Here is a 16,120-nt window from a genome sequence, read left to right on the forward strand (position 1 = left end):
TAACCATAGCAGCATCCACGATCTCTCCAAAAATGCAAGAAGTCCCTAAAAGCCAGCAGTTTTGAGCCAGCGTGGATTTCCTGCAGCTTCCTTTCCTACTGCGCAAGGGGAGTAGCGCAGGGACTAGGCTCTTTATCCAGGACGGCAGCCAAAAGGTCAGGAAGAGCGAATAAAAATCAACGTGAGAAATAGAGCTGAAGTCTTAGCACTCCCTCCTTTTGCGATCCTCCTATACCCTCCTCTTCAGCATGAAACACAGACTCTCGCCTCGTTTCTTTAAACCCCTTGTCAGACACTTCTACAGGCGTTCGCGCATTTTATTGACGCAAAACTCCCGTTCTCGCGAGAGCTTGGGATAGAGAGTCGAATAGAGTGGCTAAATCCCTAAATCTGTTGGCACTGGCGCTTGAGAGGCTTGGAACGCGGGGGAAGGGGCGGGGCTAAGTGTCTGCAAGGGGCGGGGCCTAGCCTCAGAGAGGGGAGGGACCAGGGAGGAACGGGGAGGCGAGAGAAGGCCGGGGGCGGGGCCGCAGGGCCGGAGACCTGTTGATCGCAGGTAGCGCTGGCTGGCCGGGAATCCCTCGAGACTGGGGCGACTGCGCATGCTCACTGGCCGTGGTGGGCCGGTAGCCGAGCGGCGGTGACGAACCGGCTCCTCCGCTGCGGTGGTTGCGGTTGCTGCGATGGCGATGTGAGGGGGCCCGGGGCGGGATGGTGCTGACCCGGGTAGGGCCGTCTTTTTCCAGCAGGACAACGAGTTCCACCGTCCGACAGGCAGTGGAGGAGGCCGAACCCGGCGAAAGGTAAGCCTCTGTCTTCACCGTCTCCCCGGGTTCCCTACACCCAGGACTCCTCCCTCCCTCCCTCTTTCCCACGGGCCCGGCAGGAAGCGGCCTCCTTCTCCTAGTCCCCGCTCGCCAGCTGCGGCCCCTCGTCCGGCGGCTGCCGGTCGGAGCCCAGCCCTGGGCCCGCTGAAGGTCGGTGGGGACGGCTGTGCAGAGTGCCCTCCGGGTGGCGAGGAGCCACGGCGCTCACCGGGTGCTCCCTGCCGCCCCTGCCCCTGCGGCATGTTCTTCGGCCGGCTCTTCCTGAACCTCACTCCAGTTCCCAGACCTCGCCTGCCCTTCGCCGTCTGCTCCATCCTCGCCGCTCTGTCCTCCCTTTACCCCTCTTTCGTAGTTCTGCTCTTTCATCCCCTCCTCCCACGTGCCCTTTCGCTCGGCTGGTCTCTCCGTTGAGGCAGTGTATCCTTTTTGCTCCCCTCGATTGCTTCCATCTCGCTGTGCATCCCTAGTCTGGCTCTTCTTCCTGACTCTCCTTACCCTCACCGACCAAGTTTGCCTCTGTGATTTCTTCCTTGGCTCTCTTCTCATTTTTCTCCTGTCGGCACATCTTCGTTCTCTTTTGTGAGTTTACGATTGTGTGTTTGCTTTAATGTTTTGCGCTGGAGTTCCTTCGGTGCCCCACCTTACCTTCGCAGGCCCTTACTCCCATAATCTTTAGCTCTTTTTGGTACCCTGTTTCATCAGTTTCCGTCTGATGGCTCGCGTCCTCCCGTCCTTTTCCTTTATTCCTTTATTTCTGTTATCTAATCTTGGGTGTTTCTCTCTCTCTCTCTCTCTCTCAAACTGCTTTTGGTGTTTTGAGGTTTTGTTTTGTTTTTGTTTTTTGCTTTTTCATAGCCTTTCAGTCTGTTTTACTTTTCATTATATCTCTGAAGAGTTGTCTCTTGTGCTTTCTACCTAAGCTAGGTATCCTCTTAGTATTCTTAATTCAGCTTCCAATTTAATAAAATCTCTTTTATCTCTTTTCTTCCCTCACTGGGAATATCATCAAAAGAGTGACAGTAGCAATAAACCTCTTATATTTACTGATTGAACCTTTAATTTCTAAGAATTACGTTTATATGTCAGAAGAAGTAAGTTGAATATAGACTTGATGAAAGTATAAAGGGTTAAGATTTGTTAAAGGCTGATCTACAAACATAAGGTTAAAATTTGGAAATTTTGTTGCCCTTCAGTAAATACAGTTGTCCAAGAGCTGACCTTAAATGAAATTTAACAAATTTTATTTTAGAGAATTCGTTAATTTGCTATTTTATATATTTACTATTGCAACTGATTGCATCATTTTCTTGAGGGTCTCTGTTCTCTTTAATAAATGCATATAATTTCTACTAATTTAAGAATAGGTGTAATGTGCCTACTGAATGAAAAATATGTGAGAATACAAGTATTAAATTTTTGAATTGGGCAAAAGACCTTTCTAACCAGTGTTGGAGCCCCCACCATTTAATTTACATAAAACTGCTCTGTTTAAATAATGGTGTAGTATTTTATTTTGAAGGCATCTGCTGAAGCAGTTACTTTCAGTGAAGTTTGCCTTTATTCTAGGGTTGAAGATCAACTGGATTATGTATTTCATTCTGGAATCTCAAAGCAGTCCACAAACAGTAAATTCTTCCTTACATTGTCTATGTCAGGTAGGACTTAAATTTTTCTGTTTCTGTTGTACAGAAGGGAGACACCAAGGCAAAAAAATGTAGTTTCTTATTCAAAGTGATACTAGAAATAAAAGTGGAGGGAAATACAATTTAGGATCCAGTGTCATTAAGCCACACCTCTTGGAAGAACCAGCAATTATTGTGTGTGGTAAGAGGTGATGAACTCCTCAACTTTTAAGACTTTTTTAAAGTGATTTTTCCAATGCAAATAGAGATAACTGCTGCTTCTGAAGGAAGCTTTCCATCTTTCAAAGACAAATCTTTTTTATTTTTAGGTAGCAATTCATGAAAAAAGTAAATGCCTACAAATTCTTGTTGTTGTTTTTTTGTTTTTTGTTTTTTGTTTTTTTTTTTTTTTTTTTTAGTGTGTTGATTCTGTGCTCTTAGAAATTAAAAAAAAAAAAATTATGGTGGACAACAGGCACAGGACTTGAAGTCAGAAGATCTAAACTAGGGGCATCTGGTGGCTCAGTCGGTTAAGTGCCTAACTTCGGCTCCAGTCATGATTTCACAGTTCATGAGTTCCAGCCCCAGGTCGGGCTCTGTGCTGACAGCTCAGAGCCTGGAGCGTGTTTCAGATTCGGTGTCTCCCTCTCTCTGTCTGTCCCCCAGCCGCGTGCTTGCTCTCTCTCTCTCTCTCTGTCTCTCTCAAAAGTAAATAAACATTAAGAAGATCTAAACTATTATGATGACTCATGACATTAATTTGTAGAAGCCATTTAACCTCTATAGGTAGGTGTTTCTACCTGTAATAAGTGGGTAAAAAAGGTGGCCACTCAGTGATCTTTCAGTGGCAAAGAAAGCCTTATTTAAAGATACTTAGGGCCACCACAGGCAAAACTTGCTATATAAATACTTTATTTCCATCTCTTTTAGACTGTGTAAGAGAATAATTGAATGCTTAAATTCCAGATCAAACTGGAACTTCAATTTTTTAATTTAATTTTAGACTTCTGTGAAAAATCTAGTAGAGTGCTGGTGAACTATATACTAGCTTATACTAATGTTCATATTACAATGAAACAGATACTGTTGCATTCAGTATATAGAATTAAAATGCCCTTTGTCAGGATTTGACACTGAAAAATGTAGGAGTTATTCATGTCACTTTGGTTACCTACATAATTTTCTGTTGTCTTATATTTTAGTTTTGTTTATCGTAGAAATATACCCTTGACAGTGGGGGTTCTTTAGGAATTAGAAAGGGCAAGAATTTCCTTCACTTTGATTCTGGGTATTGAGGAAAAACTGCTTAAAAGTGAATGTTGTGGTATGTATCTGTGTGTATTTAAGTGAATGGCTAGAGGTGGGTGCACATAGATTTGAAATGAGGAATGTGTTTTTTTTTTTAATTTTTTACTGTCTTTATTTTTGAGAGAGAGAGAAAGACACACAGAGCATGAGTGGGGGAGGGATAGAGAGAGAGGGAGACACAGTATAGGAAGCAGGCTCTAGGCTCTGAGCTGTCAGCACAGAGCCTGATGCAGGGCTCGAACTCACGAACTGTGAGGTCATGACCTGAGCCGAAGTTGGATGCTTAACCGACCGAGCCACCCAGGCACCTCGAGGAATGTGTTTTTTATTTTTCTTTTCCTTGAGTTGTTTGTCAAGAAGAAAGTCTGGAAATGAATAAGAATAAGCAGAATGGTGATACAAAAATAAAAGCTTAATGAACTCAATGATTTTTTAGAAAAGTTACAAAGCACTGGTTGTTAGGTCTAGATTTTTCAGAAGGAAGAGTGAAACAGCTCCATAATGGGTTTCACCATTTTATTTTTAAAGATAAGCATTTTTAAATAAATGCATGCTTAGTTATCAGTAATGTGCTAAATTTAATAAAAATTAGCCTCTTTTTTCTTAACAGGAATATAGAGGTGCCAGGCATATTGTCCCAGATTATACCAGGTCTCTCCTGCTTGAATAACGCCTTCTTATTTTGATGAAATAATCCTCATGAGCTATCTCTCAACCAAAACAATATCCTGAGAAAATATAGCATATTTCCTTTTATGGGATTAAGTCTCTTTACACCATCCATAATACAGAAAGTATTTCTACATTATATTATCAATATAGAAGTCTATAATTAATAGTATTTTGGAACATTTCTGTCAAGTTTTATGAAATGTCCTTTTGCTACAGTTCTTAATATAATCAAAAATAGAAGTATTCCTTTTTGAAATCCCCTTGAAGTTGTCTTATGGGATGCAGCTGCTTCATTCAAGATTGTTTTTAGGTCATTGGTATCTCTGACATCTGCTGCTTGATGTCTTCAAGTTGCCAGTATAAGTCATGGCCTGCAACTGGAAGTACTGCTCACTGTAAATGTCTAAACAGCAAGGTCAGGGCTTATTGACAGTCACAGTTTCAGACCTTAGAAGCCTATATTTCCTTTGCCATCACCTTTGTCTTCTGGAATTGAGGACCCCATATGTTAAAACCACCCTCATTTGTCCTCAGGCTTACTGAAAATTCATTCTTTTCCTCAGGAGGGTAAGATTAGAGTATAGGTGTCACTAGTCCTATTCTATAAAATTAGTAATTTTATTTCAAAGTATGATAATTATATAATATAATGCTTGCCAAGGGCCCCAGTTTTGTAGAAGAGTTCTGAAATAGCCCTCCAGTTAGGGGGAACCAAAGAAATGTCTTTAGGGAGTGAAATCAGTAGAAAAAATTTTTGAATAGAGAGTTGTAATATTCACGTTTCCTTCTTTTTTCCCCTGGTTTTTGTCAACACCTAAGATCTTAGTGGAAGCCAACTCTTTTCCCTTTAAGGTCTGATGGCCTGTAAATGACAATATATATTTTTAAGTTTATTTATTTTGAGAGAGAGAGAGTGCAAGCACAAGCAGGGGAGGGGTAGAGAGAGAGGGAGAGAGGGAATCCCAAGCAGGCTGTACGCAGTCAGAGCAGAGCCCGACATGGGGCTCTATCTCACAAACTGCAAGATCGTACCTAAGCTGAAACCAAGAGCTGATCGCTTAACCTACTGAGCCACCTAGGCACCTCCTAAATCACAGTATTTTTAAACCACGAAATTGAAACTGGTAGTAAAAACCTATTTAGTTGAGTTACATTGTTTCTCTAAATGAAGTCTTATTTTAAAAATTGAGATAAGGGACACCTTATCAGTTAAGCATCTGACTCTAGATCTCAGCACAAGTCTTGATCTCAGGGTCATGAATTCAAGTCCTGCATTTTGGGCTATGTGCTGGACATGAAGCCTACTTAAAAAAAATTAACATATTGAGATGTAAGGAATTGTTGAATCACTTTATTGTACACCTAAAGCTGATATAATACTGTATTTTAACTATACTGGAATTAAAATAAAAACCTAATAAAAAAGGAAAAAAAGTTGACATAAAATAAAATCATAGTATCAGCTGTTTATTGAGCACCATGTACCAAGTACCATGCTTATGGCTTCATGTGTGTGTGTGTATAAAATCTTTTTAATTCTTACCTTTTGACCTAGAAGTTACAAATATTTCCCCATTTGAGAAAAGTAAGATTTAGTAAGTCTGGATTAGAAGCCACATCTCTCTGACATCAGAGTTACTGCTAGACTAAAGAAAGCAAGATAGCATAGACTTTTATGAAAGCATTGTTTGTTTCTTAGAATATTTTTCAAAGAGGGGTTCCTGGGTGGCTCAGTAGGTTAAGCATCCAACTTCAGCTCAGGTCATGATCTCACCATTCATGAATTTGAGCCCTGTGTCAGGCTCTGTGCTAGGAGCCTGGAGCCTGCTTTGGATTCGGTGTCTCCCTGTCTCTCTTCCCCTCCCCCATTCACACTCTGTCTCTCTCTCAAAATAAATAAATATTTAAAAAAATTTTTTTAATTGTTTTTTATAGTTATGCATTTTTGAGAGACAGAGAGACAGAGCACATGTGGGGGAGAAACAGAGAGGGAGGCACAGAATCTGAAGCAGGCTCCAGGCTCTGAGCTGTCAGCACAGAACCCAATGTGGGACTTGAACTCATGGACCGTGAGATCATGACCTAAGCCAAAGTCAAACACTTAACTGACTGAACCACCCAGGCGTCCCCAAAATTTTTTTAAAAAAATAATATTTTTCGAAGAGAGCATTATACTTATTTTTGTTCTGGTCCTGAGCTTTGTTGTCTGTTGAGATAACCAATATGATGAAATATTTTAAGGGATGCTGGGCAGCTCCCTGAACTAGGTAGTAGATAATGGCTGTGGTTCTTTGTGAATTTCTCTTCATGTTAAAAGAGGTAACTAGTTTTTGGTCATTTGGGCTATTCTTGTTTTTTTTTTAAGTAAATAATATACTACATTCAAAGGAATTCTGTATTAAGTTACTGGCAGATTTGTTTTATGTCATTGATGTGTCCCTGAAAAGTTTATGTGAGCTGGGTTTAATAAATTAAATCTGTTTTCTCATTGTTGATATAATGTCAGAGGTAGCTTTCATTAAGTGTCCCATAATGAGCAATAGAAGTTATTTGTCTGTTTATGTCATTCTCATTTAGTAAGTCAACCATGGGAATACTCTCAGAAGTTACCAACATTCTTTCAGTGTTTAAAAAAAATTCTTTGTATGGATTTTCTATCACATTTAATACAGTTATCCAAAGTGAAGAATGTTTTTTTTTTAATGCTTATTTATTTTGATTGAGAGAGAGAACATGTGCATGAGCTGGGGGAGGGGCAGAAAGAGAGAGAGAGAGAGAGAAAGAGAATCCTAGTGCCTGACATGGGGCTCAGTCTCACGAATGGTGATCATGACCTGAGCTGAAATTTAGACTCAGATACTTAACCTACTAAGCCACCCATGCACCGCCAAAGTGAACAGTATTTTGTTTTGAGAATGCTTTCTTCTTAATCTAAGTGCCAGTTCTAAGATTAGTAATCATGTATTTCTCTTTTATTAGATAATAACTGTTCAAAACCAAATTTTAAAGAAATTAGAAGATAACAGTGCCTTTACAATTTCAGATTTTGTGTTTCTAGGTGTGGGATGTGAGACATTTGAAGATTTCATAATTAGAGAAAAATGCTAATTACATGGAAAATTAAATGTGGTTAATTTATCAAGGATTATTTTTTTCATTAATGCTGCATTCTGATTTCAGTTTTTCTTTTAGTGGGGGCATATTTATCTCATGGCTTGATGATTATTCAATCTATTTCCAAAACAGGTCAGGTGTGGACTTTACAATTATGTAAGTTTAAATTTAGGCCATGTAGTTTGGCACATTTGAAGGTTTTGTCATTTTTCCATTATTTCTTAACTGTAATCTTGGATAAGTTATATACACATTTTGCTCTTTAGTTCCCTTACCTGTAAAGTGGAGTAATGATAGCTCTTTTCAGATTTTTATGAGAATTAAATGAAATCACATAAAGTTACTGGTATAATAGTAGGTACTCCAAAAAGTTCTGAATGTTTGTATTTGGTTTCAATTTGATAGTGCTGTTGGGTTTATATCTGATATCAGTAGAGAAACATACAGCTATTTCAAATATACTTTGTCTATCAAGCTGTTCTCATTATTTTCCCTTTGGAAGGTCTCCTCTTCCCCTGTCTCTAAAAGAGAAGAATTTAGTACTCTTTTCTCTTCTTAAATATTTCTGTAATTTGGGCAGTATAGCATATGGCTGACTCTCAGGAATTCATTGTGATGAGTAATCACTAGCAGCAAAAGTTTCTAGACCAGTGATCTTCCTTAATTTACATCTTCCTTAGTAGATAAGCTCATCTTCACTGTGAATCATTTTGTGAAATGAGAGATGTTACTGATGAAAGTGTGTTGTGCATGTGAAATATTGTGAAGGCAAAAAGAGAGTTAAAAGCCATCTGAATGGTATGAACTTCAGAGTCAGGCAAGTGACAGGTGGCTTGGCCATTTCGAGCAGGATATAATACAGTGACTTAGCATGTTTAGCCCCTGCAAGAGGGAGCTTACAAAGCTGAGCAGGGTGTCAGGGCTTCAGCCAAACAGAAAGAGAACTAAATGTAAATCAAGAAATAACATATTCAGATGTTTAGATATTTAGACTGATATTTAGACTGAACCAACCAATGTAGACTTAACCAATTTAGGTGGCCAGAATTATACCAGATGGCAGGGTTAGGGATGCACAACTAATCCAGATATCACTGGTTGATTGTTCTCAGTTTGCTGTTGTGTAGTCTGACTTGGTCAGGATTAGCTCAAAGACTGTAGGGGCCTGAGCCTATGTAGATTGGAGTTCTACAATGCTCTAGGTGAGTGGGATTTAGAAAAGGTGGCAGCTCAGCACACTCCCACACCCAAAGTACACATCTTCAGACTTTTCTCAGTTTGCTGTAGCACTTGACTGTTATAAGAGTACTTTTTTCACAAAGTTAGGAGAACAGCATTTTGAAGGCTTCTGAAGGTGCTCCTATTTTGAGCTTCCTGCTTATTCATTAGGAGAAGGCCCAAGAAAATGAATCCAAAGCTGACTAGCTAGTAACAAATGGATTGAGTTAACCTCCTTCTTTGTTCCCATCATATTCGTATTTAACATATTTGAATTGAACTGTACGTATTAGATGCTTTCCTCTGTTGCTTCCAGATCCCAAATGTCAGTCTCAGGCCCCACATCTCTCTCAAAGTGTAAACCCCTCATCTATTTGGGCTTGAATGTGTTGTTCCTTCATTTGGTATCAGTTCCTATATGTCTGTCATATTTGGAGTTTCTCGCTATATTGAATATGAACATTTAAAGATGTGTTTATTTTTTGTACAATATGGCCCCTAAATGCAAGGTTACTGTGTTTAGTGTTCAGCTGAAGAAACTGAATTTTTTCCTAAAGCTGGAAAACAAAGTGAAACGTGTTTTACTCACTGGTAAATGGTATATTGATTGTCAACGTGGAAACTTTCTAGGGGAATTTAAGAGTAAGTTGGCCCATAAGTGATTTTTGCCTTACGTTATGTCTTTAGTATCTTCTACATAAGATTAGGCATCATTATTCAGCCTGTCATCGCTGAACCCATTTGTGCCATGGCTGCTAACTTGGGGATAGAATCTAGAAGCTGGAGTTGTTGGCTCTGTAATTGATAGAAGTGATTCCTTTATTCCTTGCGTTGGCAAAGGGAGTGTCTCAGAGTTCTAATTTTTCAACTCCTTTACTCTCTTCCTTAGGAGAAAGAACATCCATCTCAAACTGGGTCTGCAGTTTGAGTCAAGGCTGTTAGTTTTTTTATTTCTGTGAGAGGATCTGGTCATCCCTTGTGGTCTCCAGTTCATCTTAAGGAACCTCTAAGCTGTGCCTCTTAGTTTCAGGTATTTCCACATCCTTATAGACTTCTGATAACACTTATGAATTCAGACTGTGTTCAAAATGGTTAGTGGTTAGCTTTTGCTTTAGGATTAGTATAGATGATTTATGAGCATCTCCCACATTTTTCCAGATATCCATATCTGGACTCCCCTTTGTGGATATTGGAGGTCTCTCAGCTGATCTGATGGGAGTGAACATCTCTATAGTCTTAGAAAATATGCATGGTTTTTATGCACCTAGTGCTATTTCTGGGGCAGTTACTACACATTCCATCAGTTAAAGAGATGGCTTGGTATTCCTAGACTAACATATTCAATAGACCTTTGTATATGTAATTTAAAACTTTCTAGTAGCTACATTTTAAAAAATAAAATAAGCTGGGAAAATTAATTTTTATAATATATTTTATTTAACCCAACATATCTAAAATATTATTTCAAGATGTGATAAATATATAAACATATTAATGACATATTTATGTTCTTTTTCTGTACTAAGTCTTTGAAATCTAGTGTGTACTTTATGCTTAGAGCATATCTCAATTAGTGTACTACATTTTTAACAGTTAAAATAGAACATAGTCCTATCAAAATGATAAAGTTATGTTCAGTGGAAAAATTTATACTGTGTTAGTGTTTGGATTAAAATTTAAATTACTAAAAAAAATAAATAAAATTTAAATTACTTTAAAATTAAAAATTCAATTCTTCAGTCACTGTAGTCACATTTTAATTGTTCAATAGCCAGGTGTGTCTAGGGGCCACTGTGTTGGACAGAGCAGCTCTAGAGGGCCAAGAACTTCTCTTGCAGGTTAACAGGTGACTTTGTTTCTTTGGAAGTAAGCTATATTTTCCTGAGGTATTATAAGGTAATTGTCAGATTGTTCTCCCTGTCAGTATAAGAGCCTTTCAGTATAAATTTCCCATTTAGTATCAGAGTCAGTTTCTGTTTGAGGTCCCCAGTGCCTTCTTTGGATTGGAGTTTGTAGTTTAGTCAGCTAAATTCTCTTAGGGACCTAGGTAATGGCCCAGGAAGGAATCCTACTTCAACAGACCTCTCAAATTATTCTGTTTAGCTACTTTGCCAGGTCCAGGAAACAGAAAGAATTTAGTCTCAGGTAAATCAGCTTATCCCCGTAGCTCCAAATGCTCAGATTAAAGTGACAGATTCTAAGCCAGCAAGCTGACTGTGGAGCAGAGTTCCCATACATCATCTGGGTAAAAGGAAAGATGTTCTTTCTTCACCTTCTTTCATTCTTAAGAGAGGACAGACCAGGATTTTTCTGTTTCATGAAAGATCCTTTTCCTGAGGAGCAGAATGCCTAAGAATCTGTGTTAGTGAGAGATTGCAAACTCTAAATGCATTTGCCCTGTAGATGAATTTGATTTGAACTACATAGGTATTGTTTGTTTGTTTTTGTTTATTTTTTAGCTGTTTGGCAACATCTGAAGTTTAGTAGATTTCATCTTCAGAAAAAAAATTTTTCCAATTTCTCCTTGAAAACTTAGAACTGCTGACATCTCTGGGCCAGCAAGAATTGGCTATACCTATGTGGCAGTTGCTCCCTGTAATGGGAAAAGGGAAGTTTATGAGTTTATGAGAAGAGAATCACACAGATCCCCTTTGACTGTGAGAGTCCTCTGAGTTTTTCTTGTCCTTCTCTTTTTGCCTATTCTCCTTTTCCTTTAGTCCTTCTTTGAAATTTTTCTTCTACCAATACTTAAACATAAAAATAATTGTTTACTCCTTTTTTGAGGGGGAATGAAAATCAGATTTATCAGCATCACTCTGTCTATTCCTGTACATGTATTATATATTTCTACTAAGAGAATAATCAATAAAAAGACATGGATTTGAGAAAAATGAGACAGTAACAATAGAACAAAAAACAGCAGAATACGAGAGGAAGAGTGAAAGATGTTACAAACAGACCTAGAACATATGCTAGTAAAGGAATTTTATCATAAAAGTTTATTCATGCATGTCTCTTGTTTTCCTTAAATCAGTGTAATAATTCCTTTCTTCAAGTTGGTTGGGTTTAAATAGAAAAATAGTTACATTTAATATTTATGGAAGAGTCCATGTTAATTTATTAAATCTTTGTTAAATATTAAATTGAGTGCCTACTGGGTGTCAGGCAGTGGGGAGACAGCTGTGAACAGAGTAGTCAGAAATCCTGCCTTTAGGGGTGTCTGGGTGGCTTAGGGACACCTGGGTAGCTCAGTCAGTAAAGCGTCCAACTTTGGTTCAGGTCATGATCTCGTGGTTCATGAGTTTGGGCCCTGCATTGAGCTCTCTGCTGTCAGCGTGGAGCCAGCTTCAGATTCTGTGTCCCCTCTCTCTCTGCCTCTCCCCTAGTGGCAGGTGCTCTCTCTCTCTCTCTGCCTTTTTCTCTCTCAAAAAAAAATAAAGATTAAAAAAAAAAGAAGAAGAATTCCTGCCATTATAAAGCTTACATGTTAGTGGGGAAAAATAATAAAAACTAATAAATTAAAGCCTTTCATTTGTTAGATGGAGATAAGTTTGAGGGAAAACAAAAAAACATAAGGGAGGAAAAAGGATGTACCAGGAGAGTTACTATTTAGTTTATTTTTTTTGAGAGTTACTATTTTAGATAGTGTGCCCAGGAAAGGGCTATTTGAGTTCAAGACTGGAAAGAGGTGGAAGAGTGATTCATTAAAATATTGGGAGGGAGGGGCGCCTGGGTGGCTCGGTCGGTTAAGTGTCCGACTTCGGCTCAGGTCATGATCTCACGGTCCATGGGTTCAAGCCCGCGTCGGGCTCTGTGCTGACAGCTCAGAGCCTGGAGCCTGTTTCAGATTCTGTGTCTCCCTCTCTCTGTGACCCTCCCCCATTCATGCTCTGTCTCTCTCTGTCTCAAAAATAAATAAACGTTAAAAAAAAATTAAAAATAAAATAAAATAAAATAAAATATTGGGAGGGAAGAGTGTTCCAGAGAACAAATGGAAATGTCCTGGAGTAGGAATATATTTGGTGTGTTTGAGGAATAGCAAGGAAACTAGTGGGCGGAGTGGTAGGAGATAAGGTCAGAGAAGTTATAGAAGATACAGATTATATGAAGCCAACATATAGGCTGTCGTAAGGGAATTTTACTGAGTATTGTGGGAAACCACTGAAGGTTTGGAAGAGAGGAAAGAGATATAATTTAGGTTCTTTTCAAATAATGTATATTATTATATAACATTAAAATATACTACAAATTATGTATAACTGTATAGTATTAAATATATATGTTATGCAGTATATAAAGGATCATCTGGCTGCTTCTTTTGCAAATAGCTTGCAGTGGGTGGCATATTAGAGTATAGGTTAGTTGTTGTTGCTGTAACAAAGAGTTATAAGACATAAAAGGCTGAGCAGTCTAGATAGGTAGGACATCTGTGCTCTGTGAAGCTATTCAGGAGTCCAGAATCTTTCCATCTTTTTGTTTTACCATTCTTTGGGGTTTTGTCCTGATTTGCATGGTCAAAACTAGATCACTATCAAGAAGATGCTCCCCCTTTGAAAAAGGGAAACAATTGCATCAAGAAGAATAAAATACCTAGGAATAAATTTAACCGAGGAGGTGAAAGACCTGTACTCTGAAAACTGTTAAGACATTGAAGAAAGAAATTGAAGATGACATAAATGGAAAGATATATCATGCTTATAGATTAGAAAAATTAATATTGTTAAAATGTCCATAGTACCCAAAGCAATCTACAGACTCAGTTCAATCCCTGTCAAAATACCATTGACATTTTTCACAGAACTAGAACAAATAATCCTAAAATTTGTATGGAACAACAAAAGACCTTAAATATCAAAGCAGTCTTGAGAAGAAAAAACAAAGCTGGAGGTATCGGTCCCTGATTTCAAATTATACTACAAAGCTATAGTAATCAAAACAGTATGGTACTAGCACAAAAACAGACATATAGATCTATGTAACAGAGTAGAGAGCCCAGAAATAAACCCAGCTTATAGGATCAGTTAATCTGTGACAGGAGGCAGAAATCTATGGGGAAAAGACCATCTATTCAATAAATGGTGCTAAGAAAACTGGACAGAGACATGCAAAATAATGAAACTGGACCATTTTTTTTATACCAGATTAAAAAAAAATCCAAAAGGATTAAAGACTTAAATGTAAAACCTACATCCAAAAAACTTCTAAAAGAAAACATAGGCAGTAAGCTTTTTGGCATTGAGCTTAGCAGTATTTTATATATATATATGTCTCCTCAGGCAATGGCAACAACAGGAAAAATAAACAAATGAGATTATATCACACTGAGAGGCTTTTGCACAGTGAAGGACACCATCAACCAAACAAAAATGCAGCCTACTGAATGGGAAAAGATAGTTGCAAAGATGTATCTGATAAGGAGTTGATAGCCAAAATATATAAAGAACTCCTACAACTTGATAGCAATAAAACCCCCAAACAACCCAATTAAAAAATGGACAGAGGACCTGAATAGACATTTTTCCAAAGAAGACATACAGATGGCCAACAGACACATAAAAAGATGCTCAACATCACTAGTCATCAGGGAAGTGCAAATCAAAACCACAATGAGATACCACCTCACAACAGACAGAATGACTAGTATCAAAAAGATGAGAAATAACAAGTATTGGTGAGGAAGTGGAGAAAAGGAAACCCTCATGCACTGTTGGTTGTAATGTAAATTGGTGCAGCCACCGTAGAGGACAGTATAGATGTTTCTCAAAGTATTAAAAATAGAAATACCATACAATCCAGTAATTCATTCTACTTCTGGGTATTTATCCAAAGAAAATGAAAACACTAATGCCAAAAGATGTATGCACCCCTATATTCATTGTAGCATTATTTAAAATAGTTAAGATATGGAAAGAATCTATATATCCATCAAGGGATGAATAAATAAGATGTGCTGTATTAATACAATGGAATATTACTTAACCATAAAAAAGAATGAAATCTTGCCATTTGTAGCAATATGATGGGACCTAGAAGGTGTTTTACAAAGTAAAAAAAGGCAGACAAAGATAGATACCATGTGATTTCACTTATATGTGGTATCTAAAACAAAACAAATGAACACAACAGAAGCAGATTCATAGATACAGAGAACAAACTGGTAGTTGTCAGAGGGGATGGAGGTAGGGGAATGGGCAAAATAGGTGAAGGGAATTAAGAGGTATAAATTCCCAGTTATAAAATAAATAAATCACAGAGATGTAATGTACAACATAGGGAATTTAGCCAATAATAATGTAATAATTTATATAGTGACAGATGGTAACCAAAACTATTGAAGTGGTCATAAGGTATAAAAATAGCAAATCACTATGTTGTACACCTGAAACTAATATATTAATGTATGTTAGTTATAAATTACTAACAAATAAAATAGCAGTTATTGAAAGTGGTAAAGTCTATATGTTTATGATAAAGAAAAGAAATCTATGAAGAAGAGTGAATGTGATCTTTATTCTAATATTTTTAGTATCTAAAGTAATTTTACCAAGGGCAAGTGGTTTATTTTTTAGGCTATAAATATTTGGGGTGTGAACAAAACTATCCATAGCATATCCAGGCATTCTTTTTTGTCAAAATGTTTAAAATAGTTCAAGTGTGTGTATGTGTGTGTGTGTGTACATACGTACATATGCACACATGCACATTTCATATATTTATAATTTCAGAAATTACTTACTCTACCCAAGGAGTTATTTTAAAATGGTAAGTTTTATATCTAAAAAATTAATAAGCTTATAATATTTTGAAGATTCATGAAGATTGTTTTTGAGCCACTGAACTAAGAAAGTATTCTTATGTATTATTGCCCTTTGAAGTATACACAGTGAATCCTTAACAAAGATATAATAGTTAATATTGATATCAGTGAAACTGTGAATGAAAAATCTCTAAAACTTATTTTTAAGCCTTATGCAAGATACAGATCTTTTAGATAAATTGAGATTGTTAAGTAATGAAGCATATGTTTCCTTAAAATGGACTTCTTTGTGTGTAAAATAGAACAAAATGTTTAAAATGTTATTTTCTTTCTTTCTCACAGGGGGAACAATATATTTTCAATAAGAATCAGTAACTGGAAGTACAAGTTTGGTTATTTAATAATGTTAAAATGAAGCTTTAACCAACAGAGGTAAGAATATGTTACTTTTCTATTTAAGAGATCAGAATATTTATCAAATTTCTCTGAAGAACTATTTCAAAAACTATGAAGGGTCTGAGATTTTATCCCATTTGCAAGCTAACAAGTTGGCCTGCCACAATGCCATGGATGTGAGCAGAAGACAGGAGACTACTCCTAGA

The 16,120-nt window shown here is 37.5% G+C and overlaps 1 protein-coding gene across 1 annotated transcript in view; it reads left to right on the forward strand.

The window, feature by feature from the left end:
• The first annotated feature begins 529 nt into the window (after positions 1–529).
• FAM135A (family with sequence similarity 135 member A) overlaps positions 530–16,120 on the forward strand; it is a 121,782-nt gene continuing 106,191 nt past the window's right edge. Inside the window, 3 exon segments of the mRNA XM_030315786.1 lie at positions 530–803; positions 2,394–2,482; positions 15,861–15,950. The gene's annotated coding sequence lies outside the window, so the exon portion shown is untranslated.

Source organism: Lynx canadensis, chromosome B2 (genome assembly GCF_007474595.2).
Source record: "Lynx canadensis isolate LIC74 chromosome B2, mLynCan4.pri.v2, whole genome shotgun sequence".
NCBI lineage: Eukaryota > Metazoa > Chordata > Mammalia > Carnivora > Felidae > Lynx > Lynx canadensis.